The following is an 11,085-nucleotide window of genomic DNA, read 5'->3' on the forward strand; positions in this document are numbered from 1 at the left end:
CATCTTGTAGGTGTTGGATGAATTGTTTGGAGTTTTGGAGGTGATTAGAGCACAAAAGGAGCTTTCGAGGAGTCTTGAACCGAACGTGTGAAAGACAAGCATGGATGAAGGTCTTAAAGATATCTTTTGAAACTTGTCTTTTGGGAAGACATGGTAAATTGAGTTAGCTTTACAATGGAGGTGGTTTCAAGTCGTTTGGAGCTGTATTGAGGGATTTATGATCAAAATACTACACACATATCAGTATGACATTCCTAGCGGCCACCCTAGCAACATCAACAATAGCCTTCGAATTTTAAGCCTTTAGACTCATTTTTATTCACTTAAAACCTATAAAACTCATTACTATTCATTATTCTTCTTATTTTTGGTATTCTAAAGGTGTGTGCAACATGGAGAAAGTGGAGAAAACTTTAATGAGTGAGTTTTATCTCTTTAAAGCTTGCAACATGGGGGATGGGTTGTCTATCATGAGTTTGGTGGCTCTTTTGGCCTAACTTTCTCTACCTTTTCTGAAGAGGCAAGACTACTTTGGCCATATGAAGGGGCAAAAGGTGTTCTATAATGGAAGAAAGTGGAGATTAACTTTTATGAGTGTGTTTTATGCTTTATGCTTTCACATGATGGATGTGTTGTCATCCTCCTTTACTTAGGCTATAAAAGAGACTGCAAGGGGAAGGAGGAAGACACACAATACACAGAGTACAATACAACAAAGAGTAGAGAGTGAAAGTTTTATAGTTTCATATTTTGTATTTTGAGAGTTTGAGAGAAAACATTTGTTCTTGAGCTGTTCTTCATTGTTCATCATCTATTCTTGAGTTTTAATTTGGTTTTGCTTGTTTAATCCTTGTTTATCTTTATTCTCTGTTGTATTTACTTGAATATGCTTCAATCTATTATGAGATTAAGTGTTTTCATGGAGATTAGTGAGTAGTTTCCTTAAGAATTCATGGGTTAGGGAGATTAGAGTAACTTAGTGAAGATCTATGGTGTTATTGTATTAGATCCTTGTATGAACTTGCTTGTTGAGTATTTTTAATGCTTGTTTAGTCTTGATCACTCTAAACCTGATTTCTAAACACTTCTCATCAGACATGATTAGATGAAGTGTTTGAATCAACTCAACTAAGCTCTAGTGAGATTAGCCAAGGACACTTGATGTTAAAATTGCTAGATAGTTATTGAACTTGAACTTAAAGATTGCTTGATTGAATTAAGCCAAAGACATTTGATGTTTAATGATTTCTAAGCAAATGGACATTTACCTAGACATAGGACTTGTCTAAAATTGTGTTTAGACTTAAGAGATTACTTTGATTGAAAGCTTGTCACCTAGATTGGATCTTAGTTACTTGAAATCAATTCCCTTAGCCCATGGATTCACTTGTTTATATTTCTAGGATATTAGTTTGTTACAAATCATCTATCTTCTTGTTTGCTTAGATTAGGAAGGTTTGTGTATTCTTGGTGTTATAAGTCTCTAGTTCTCTGTGGATTCGATCCTAAAATGCTACAATGACATACCATTCGATTATGGTATTGTTGGCACATTAGGTTAATTGGTGTGCGCTTAAACGCGTAATCAGTGGGACACTGATATCACCTCCATTGCCTTTGCTTGTACTATCAGTTTGTCCCTGCCAAACAAAACCAATATCAACACTTATATGCTTCATCATTGATCTTTAAAGCAAATGTATACACCTAAAGTTCATGAGCATTGATGATAATCGTTAAAACATCTATAAGCCTTTCAATCTTTTACTGATGCTAACATTTTCAGCAGGTGCAGCAGAACGACACTTGTGCCATCTGGACAGAGATTCTTAGGAAGTAAGAAGGAAAGAAGCTTACAGTTTCACCAGGAACAACCGCATATCTCTCTGAAGGTGACACCCAACTTTTCCCTGCAACAACGCAATCGAGAAATTGAAATATATAAGACTCTAAGAATACTTAAAAAGTGTAAGTTTTTTTTCTGTCCTTTTTTACCTGAAGATGGATCAAAACTAGAAGATTCTATATGTTGTCCACTTGCTCCATCAACACTCAGTGCCTCTATGATCTTTGGAGAGTTCCTACAAAGACAGAAAACCAAACATCCATTTCACATTGTCAATGATGGGTACTGAATGCAACTGTAAAGCAATGGCTTTGGCCCATCTTCTTATTTGTGTTACACTGAACTAAAATTATCACACTTTCACCTGTCAAGTGATTCTCCAATACCGAGCTGTCCATTTGTACCTCTGCCCCAAGCAAACACATTGTTTCTTTCAGTCACAGCCAAGGTATGTCTCCATCCACATGAGACCTGAACTACTTTCTGTGAAAATATTTGTGTGTATTAGCAAAGAAAAGCAACAAAATTGAGACATGATGAGCTGATTATTATGTAGAGTGTGAAAAAGCTGTCTGCTTAAAATCTTGTTGGGGTCACTAAGTCAAAGCAACATGCCTGATCGTCGGGAAATCGCACTTGCACAGGAGAACACTGATCCACATTATTGCCCACTCCTACTTGTCCAAACTGCATGCTAAAAAGACTGAAAATTAGAAGCGTGTCTAAACTATATGGACTGCATATCTTGCTGACAAGTCTTATCGATTTTTTTTTGTTTTAAGAAGAAAAACTATTCAAGTGCATGCATAAAGAACCTGAATGCAAACTCAAGTGAATGTGCAGATGATAGCTTGTGTTCTATGCATTCCTACGAAATATTGTCCAGATAAAAAGAAAAGGTAAGGCATTCTTGACCTTATTCCAACCCCATCCATATAGTTTCCCATCAGAAGTCAATGCCATTGTATGTCTCCAACCTCCTGAAATCTGAAAAAAAAAAATGATCCAGAAGATGTTGACCCAGAAGAACACAACCAGCAGAGACATAACAATGAGACAGTCTGCTTCATCAGGCAATAACTGTCAGAAACTTTTACTACTTAATTCATGCAGCGAGATTAAGAAAAAACACCCAAATATTAATCCTATTTGATGAATAAATATAAGCAATTTAGGAGGAGGCCTAGGTGAAACCTGAGAGATAACGCTGTTGCCTAGCGCTTCCAGTTTGTGAGGAACAAGGTGATCCTCCAAGTCTCCATGTCCTAGTTGTCCATATTTGCTCCATCAATAAGTATATAATGCTCCAGAGTAAGAAACTGATATTGTGTGACGCCATCCACAAGCAACCATCGACATCTTCTCACCCTACAATTTTAGTTCCCACAAGCAGGAAAGCGAGAATTATCAGAGTCCAATTATAAAAAAAAGTGTCAATTAAAAAGGCAAGAGTGCATGATCTCAATGATCCATGCACTGCTGTTCAGACTAAGGAGAAGATAAAGATAGTGCAGTGTATAATCAAGGGCAAGGCTCACTGAACTATCTTTGATTTATTTCGTGTATACCGAATTTCAAATGCAAGTTTAAACAAATAGCAGGTGTTTCTAGAAAATATAGAACAAGAGTCTGATAGCTTCTTACACTAGCAGAGGTAACTCTTTCAGGAACTAAGCGATCATTCCGGTCACCTAAACCAAAATTTCCATATCTTCCCCATCCCCATCCATAAAGATCACCATCTTCTGTAACCGCAGCAGTGTGTTCTGCACCAGCTGCAACCATTTTGATTCGTACTCCCTGCACTCATAACAATTTTGGAAGCGTTGATGTAACACTGGGGATTAAGTAACGAACCTTATTACATACACTTACAGTCTACGATCAATAAATCTTCTAATTTACTTGGTCAGAGAAATTATCAATAGCCCCTACCTTATATATGTTTTTGCATATAGTATAATAACACAAAGTTATAGCTATTTTTAGACCCACACATGTATTAGTTTCCTATCCTACATACAGTAACTTTTATTATATTTTGAAGGTGTCTCCACCAGATGTGGACCCTAAATTAGTAAAACTCTATTACTAAGAAGAGCAAGTTGTGAAAATGGGTGGACCTAACATTGACTCAATTCTGAATCACATTGTCTTTACTAAGTTGAGAAAGCTACAATGACAAATAGATGTTAACATGATTCCACAAGAAGAATATATAGCTAGCGACACAAACCTCAAAGGCTTGTATCTTCTGAGGCACTAGAGAATCTTCTGTGTTCCCTAGACCAAGTTGACCATTCTGGTTGCGCCCCCAGCTTTATACACATATATCATTAGATATATGTTAGAAAACAAGACAGGAATGTACACATAAAACTACACTTGAATCTACTGACATTATCAAAAATTATGGATGAAAAGCCATATTAACTGTGATTGTTGGTTGCACATAAGGAGAAGAAGAAAAGCTAACAAGAGTAAAATACCTCTGCACCTCTCCTTCCATAGTCACAGCCAAACAATGATTATCCCCACAAGCAATCTGCTTTATCCGAACACCGTGCAATGCTTTTATTGGCAGGGGAGTAAACAAGTCGCTCGAGTTCCCATGGCCTAGTCTCCCAAAATCTCCCCTGCAAAAAACCACATGGAGGAGAGAGCTCATAGGCTTACAATGTGTACTAATGTGTAACTGCTCAAAAAACACAATCTAATCAGCAAAAATTGATATAAAAAATAGCAAAAGAGATAATTGATGAGAAGCAAACCATCCCCAACTATAGACCTCCAAGCGTGACTGTGAATAAGTAACGGTGTGGTCAGCACCACATGTAACGGAAACGATTTGGTGTTCATCTAAGGCGCTTAGCTGCGTCGGAGAAGATCGATCCTCTGCGTCTCCATGACCTAACTGTCCATCCTCTCCTCGGCCCCATGAACAAACAACGTCTCCAGCTACCAAACCAAAATAAAGAAAAGAGCCTATCAACAATTTTATTGTTTATAAAACAAAGTAGTAGTAAGTAACAGAGTTCGTTACGAAGGCAGAGAGAAAGTGAAAGAATCGTTTCTTCGTCGTCTTCTTCTTCTCCTATCATCTCAGATTTTTCCGGCGAGGTATACCCTTCCTGTAACTTCGTTCCACTTCGTTTCGAGATAGAGATAGAGAGAGAAAGAGATACAGATACACATAGAGATATAGAGAGAGAAAGAGATACACATAGCTAGAGATAGAGAGAATGAAAGAGACAAAGATAGAGAAAGAAAGAGATAGCGATGAGCACGCATTTGGATTCTTAAACTTCACCTTTGAGACTATATTTGTATACTGCTATGTATATTCACAGGTTCAAGAATGGACAAAGCTCAACTTATGGATCAGTTTTTCAAGTTACACGAGTCCTTTTATAAATAAAGATTTCAATCAATGGGTTGATTTATGGCCAAGATTTGAGAAGGTATTGATTTTTCATGTTTGTTTGTAGCCAGTACGTGCAGTGATAACAATTCTTTTGATGCAGAACTTTCAAGACTTCGTGAAAATGCATGGGAGTACGTACACCTCTACCTGACTCTGACTTTTGACTTTTTTGAGGGGTTTGAGCCCACTGATACAGAAGGTCGTGAGCATCTTGACATCAACCCTCGAGGGCCTCGATTCAACCTTGATGATTTGGAAATTCCAGAAGAATTAGTAGCAGCGTTTCCAAGCGCTTCACCACCACAACTGCTGCCACCACCTCCTCCTGTTAACAAGGCCCCACCACCACCACTACCACCACCTCATGTTAATGATTCAGCACCACCTGATGGTATATCTCAACGACTTACTGAAGCGCATAGACTAGCTGAACAAGCTTCGGTCATGGTTAACACATTGTCCCTTGACGGTTCCATCAAGCTCAACGCAAATTCAGTTGCACACCTAGAAGACTGTCATGTCAGACCAATATTACAGCAGCAACAGAAGCTTTACAGTTGGCGACCGTTCATCTTTCAGAAGCCCGAAGTGTCAACCAAGATGAGTCATTATGTAGTGTAATATTATTGACTTCACTGGCTATCGTATAGTTGACACATGTAGTGTATTTTCTGGAGTCTTTTTTAGTGACATCATTGGCTATCTGACCAAAAAGAACGTCGCTATGCCAAACAAACAAAAAAATTCAGTCTCATTACAAGAATGCTCTCTTCTCTCTAGCATTTGGACCCGCATGGCTTCATGTGAATCTTCCGATGATTTTTTTTTTTTTGAACACAAACTTACTTTCATTCATACTCAGACTTCTTCAATACAATAACATGAGGGAATTATTCATCCTCTTAGGCAATAAGCATAACCAAACACATATAAATAAGCTAAATAAGATAGGTCTTCACATGGAGATGACAGCGAATTCGAGACGATGCTTGAATGCGTCCGGGGAGCTTTCACGACAAAGTCGAATAGCTTGAGAATAGTCACATAATGTGACGTTGAGGTCCAGACCCCATCTACGAAAATCACCGAAGTAATTTTGCTTGCATCTTCAGGTCCCGTAGAGACCGCTCCGCAAGATGACAAGACGATGAAGGAACTGAAGCAAGCATTCGGGAACAAGCCCGAGAAAACACCCCTTGCCACTAGAAGAGGATATGGTGGTAAAAATGTGGCCTCAGAAGAGGAGGATGATCGAAATAGAGTCTTGTCCGGTGAACCCACCGGTAAATTCTTCCCAAAGAAGAGATATGTCAATATATAACGGGGAGAGATCCCACTGAAAATCTCTGAAAAGCTAAACCAATCACCACCCTCTATTAGGAACTGTATATCACGTTTTCTTCTAGATAATTTGGTTTTGATAGGTAGCTTCTTGAGCTGACTTGGTCAATTTTACACATGGGCCATGCCCAAGCATAAGGAAGCATCAGCTCACCAAGCCTTGTCAGTACGGACCAAGAGGCAGTCCGTTCATCGGCGCCGAAAGAGTGGTCGCCGGAAGAGCTATGCCGGAGCAGAATCACTTTAAATGATAGAGAGGCTGAAGCGTTACCGAAAAGATTCGGATCTGAACTTGTGATGTGTTTGGATCTTGTGCCGGTTATATGAGGAGGAGCACCACTCGGTGGCTTGTAGGACTCAAGCCTCCCCGGAGATGGAGAGGTTGAGCTCGTCGATTTAGAACGCAACTTCATAAGCGGTTGAAAGATTTTGACAGAAACGACACCGTCTCTTGTCGGCAGCCAAAGGAGGGTACGACGGGATCTGAACCCGAGGACCAGAGCAAAGCGGCGGTGAGAAAACCCTCTCGACTCATCGCTGGAGGAGGGACCAAACGAAGGAGAAGAATCGCCGGGAGTAGCACAACGAAGAGTCGTCTTTGTCGTAGCGTCAGTCGAAATCTTCTTCCTTCGAGATTCCACCAAAATCGAACAAGTAACAGACAGACAGAGCAGTGAACCATAAAGCAGAGAATGTGTGCGGTGAGCAGCAGTAGCGAAGAGGCCCAGTGCCGGCGGGAAAACGCGTCGCCGGCGCCGGAGAACATAGATCTTGGATGAGTCTCGAACTTCGTGTCTGGGAGGCCGTGAATCTTCGGATGATTAACTGCTTTTATTAAAGTAAAAGTAGTTGATCCTAATCAGTATCCGAAAGCAAGCAAGGGTAAGGATAATGTAGTATTGTCATATATTAGCCACAGCTGTTCTATAGAGGAAAGACCTGTACTAATTGAAGGATTAGACCATAGAACAAGATAGCAAATGATGTCAATATGAAAAAAATGAAACCCTAAACAAGTGAAGCAAGCAATCAAGAGGAGAGTGATCATAACATAACAAAAGTCTTGAGAGATAAAGCCAAAGCATTAACAAGTAGTTACAGTGACAAAAGCAGCATAATATAGCTCACCGATTCTGGAAAAAGAAGATCCATCCATAAGAACATCATTATCGAATCAATATATAGATCTGTGCATGTTTGAATTCAATCAGAACAGTAACAGCTCAAAGCCTCAAAACACGTAAGAGAAATTTGATTCGGTTTTATTTGCGGTTCGTTTCGGTTCAATTAGTTCAACTTCAACTTCTACTTTTTTTTTTTGTCTTTTTGCTCCTCTGTTCGGGTCCAATTTAATTAATTTTTTATCTTTTTGCAGTTCGGTTCGGTTCAATTTCATTTTTTTTGTCTTTTTCGGTTCGTTTCGGTTCGGTTCAATCAGTTCAATTTCAAATTTTTGTTTCATAGATATTAGATATATAAATCAAAACCGTTTCAAAATCGGTTAGACCAAAAATTAGATATTTGAATCCGGCTTTTCTCTTTAACATTTTGATTTTTGTTTGTACATATATTCACTTCTATGATTCTATCTGTAAACATTTTAACCGGCACTTATATATTTGGCTCGTCTAGCTTTGAAATCCTCTATAGTCAATCTTAATTTGTTCTCAAGCTTCTGTGCTTGACTATACAACATGTCTTGGATTTCAGGAGCTAAATTCTATATTGGGAGAGAATTAGCAGAATATGAAAACCTAGAAAATTAGGTATATTTCATGTTTCAAATTAATTAAAACAAACTTTTTTTAAGTCTCATCTTTAATACAGGGATAGAGACTGATGATGATGTCTGTTTTGTTGGAAGCGTGTTGTTAATGAGATGCCTGACGTGCCCACAACTCAAGACATGTGTCTGGTTGGTTATTTCCTTGAGCTACAAGAAACTGTTCAGCAAAACTATTTTATCATTCTTTTAGCACTTTTTCTTTACTGCTCTTAAAGTTTACTGTGCAATCTTGACGTCTCTGCCATTTGTAAAGAACATAGTATTTGCGGGATCCCACTGTGTTCGTCACTATAACTCCTATACTCTTTTGGTTCAATGATCTTAGAAATGAAAATCCAAATCATGACAAGAGTATTACAACACCACTTGTATTATATCATCAAACAATCTACAGAAACCAAATTCGAGACAATTACCAATCAAAGATAACCAACTATTCCCTCTTTATTCTAGTTCGATAGAGGCAACAGTTACCTAGTAGCTAGCAGCTACGGTGGTGGTGCTACTTCGTTATGTAGAGGTAGAAAAAGGTCACGAAGAATTCTATTCTTTATCACTTTCAGAGTCTGTGTTGCTTCATTATTAGCTTCTTTATTAAATAGAGACTTCCACAAGCCGAAAAAGCTAGGCTCTATCACTTCCCTGCTAAACCCATTCGCCTCTGAAACAACCTTCCCACACCTCAACTTCTCCTCTACCTTCTTCAGTTGTTCTTCCATACTAGACATAAAGTTTCGGCCACATGCACATCTTCCTTCTTGTCTGAGAACCGGTACAAGGACATTCAGAGATAAGATCACATCATCAAAATTCTCCCATGTTGGTATAGCAAGTCTCATTTGGACCGACAAGCCACCATTACGATATACTCCATTCTTCGGTTCGATATATTTGAAGTAGACATAATGAATCACACGAAGCACTCTTTCCAGCACGAGACTATTAGGATAAATGTACCTTCCCGCATCTCTCCATAACTTAAAGCAAAACCATAACATACCACGAATGTCATCACATAGCAAAAACATCGCTTGAGCTATATATAATGAAAGCTCAACTCCTAGTCGCACAACCTCGTCTTTGAGCTCCTGCTTTGCAAAATCTCTTTCTAAAATGTAAGGAGAATGTAAAGGCAGTGACTTTATCTCTATATCCCAAGTCTCACCATCAATAGGCTTAAACAATTCCCTAAGCATCCTATTTTTTATCTCTCTTGGTATTTCTTCTTTACCTTCTTCATCAAAGAGAGACTTCCAAAAGGGAAAAATGTTAAGACTTTATTGTCTCCCTGGCAAACCCATTGGCCTCTGAAACATCTTTAGCAGACCTCAATTTACCCTCTAGATTCTTCAGCTCTTGCTTGTATTTTGCAATAGCTGACAATAATAGCCTATCATCATAAGAGCAATCTTTTACTCTGAGAACCAAAACAAGGCGATTCAAAACTATGATACCGCAAACGAAATCATTCCACGTTGTCTTGATAAGATTCCATTGTGCTGACTTTCCTTCACCGTTCTGATATAATACTTCATTTTTCGGTTTGATATCTTTTGAGTAGATGTAATGAATAAGGAGAAACAACCTTTCTACCACAGGATTCCGCTCTGGTAGTACATATTTCCACAACGCCAAGGAGATGAACAACATGGTACGTATATCATCACACAACAGGAGCATCGATTCAGCTACAGAGACAGAGAACTCAACTCCTAATCTTATAACCTCATCTTTCATGTCCTTCTTTCCAGAGGAGCTCCTAGTAAACAAAAATATTAAATATTTGTATGACTGAGCAAGCTAAGTAGGCTCTCAAATGGAACTAAGTAACATCACTGACCCTGAAGCGTATGGATAAAATCTGAACGACGGTGGCTTGCGACGGACAACACCGGAGGTCGATTTTGATTCCATTTAGGGCTTTATCAATGATCAAAACAATATAATAATACACAATTCAGAACTATATAATCAAATACAAATTTTAACAGTTTCCCAACTCTAGAATCATAAAAACGTTCACTAGAAAGGCAACTCACGTCGTCGTGATGTAGACAGCAAAATATCTGGAGAATCGTTTCAAATACTTATTAGGGCTGATTTTTTGTTTTTTGCCGGAACTTAGGGAATGGATATACAAGAAAAGTGTTATAAGATAAACATTGAGATCTCAATGATCATCCACTACTTTACCACTATAATCATCTACTCACTAAGCACCCATTCATTTACCAAAAACAAGAAGAAGAGTTTATAAACAAAGAATCATTACATCTCATCTCTATTCTCCCTCTTCATAGTAAATATTCTCTCTTGCATATTTATCGTATATCTTCTTTCTGCGGGGAAAATATTTCGCCTTTATTTAAATTTTTCGATACTATAAATTATAAGTTATTTCATAACACGTTATCAGCACGATCGTTCTGCAATTCGGTAAAATTTATTGTATCATATATACCCTGCTATAATGGTCGGTATACCGCTTGTACTATTATTTATATTATGTTATAATGGCCGGAATACCGCCTATATTATTTATTAATATTTTAATTAATTTATTGGTCGGCCGAGCCGCCTTATATTCTATTTATTGTTAACTGGACGGCCGAGCCGCCTTTATTTTCTGTTTGTTGTTAACTGGTCGGCTGAGCCACCTTATATTTTGTTTATTGCTAATTGGTCGGC

General features: G+C 38.3%; 2 pseudogenes; both read right to left on the minus strand.

The window, feature by feature from the left end:
* Positions 1 to 5,041, minus strand: part of LOC106324576 — a 7,902-nt pseudogene extending 2,861 nt beyond the window's left edge.
* Positions 5,042 to 6,646: 1,605 nt separating this feature from the next.
* On the minus strand, positions 6,647 to 10,311 carry LOC106324577 (annotated as a pseudogene).
* Positions 10,312 to 11,085: the final 774 nt, after the last annotated feature.

This window comes from Brassica oleracea, chromosome C2 (assembly GCF_000695525.1).
Source record: "Brassica oleracea var. oleracea cultivar TO1000 chromosome C2, BOL, whole genome shotgun sequence".
Taxonomy (NCBI): domain Eukaryota; kingdom Viridiplantae; phylum Streptophyta; class Magnoliopsida; order Brassicales; family Brassicaceae; genus Brassica; species Brassica oleracea.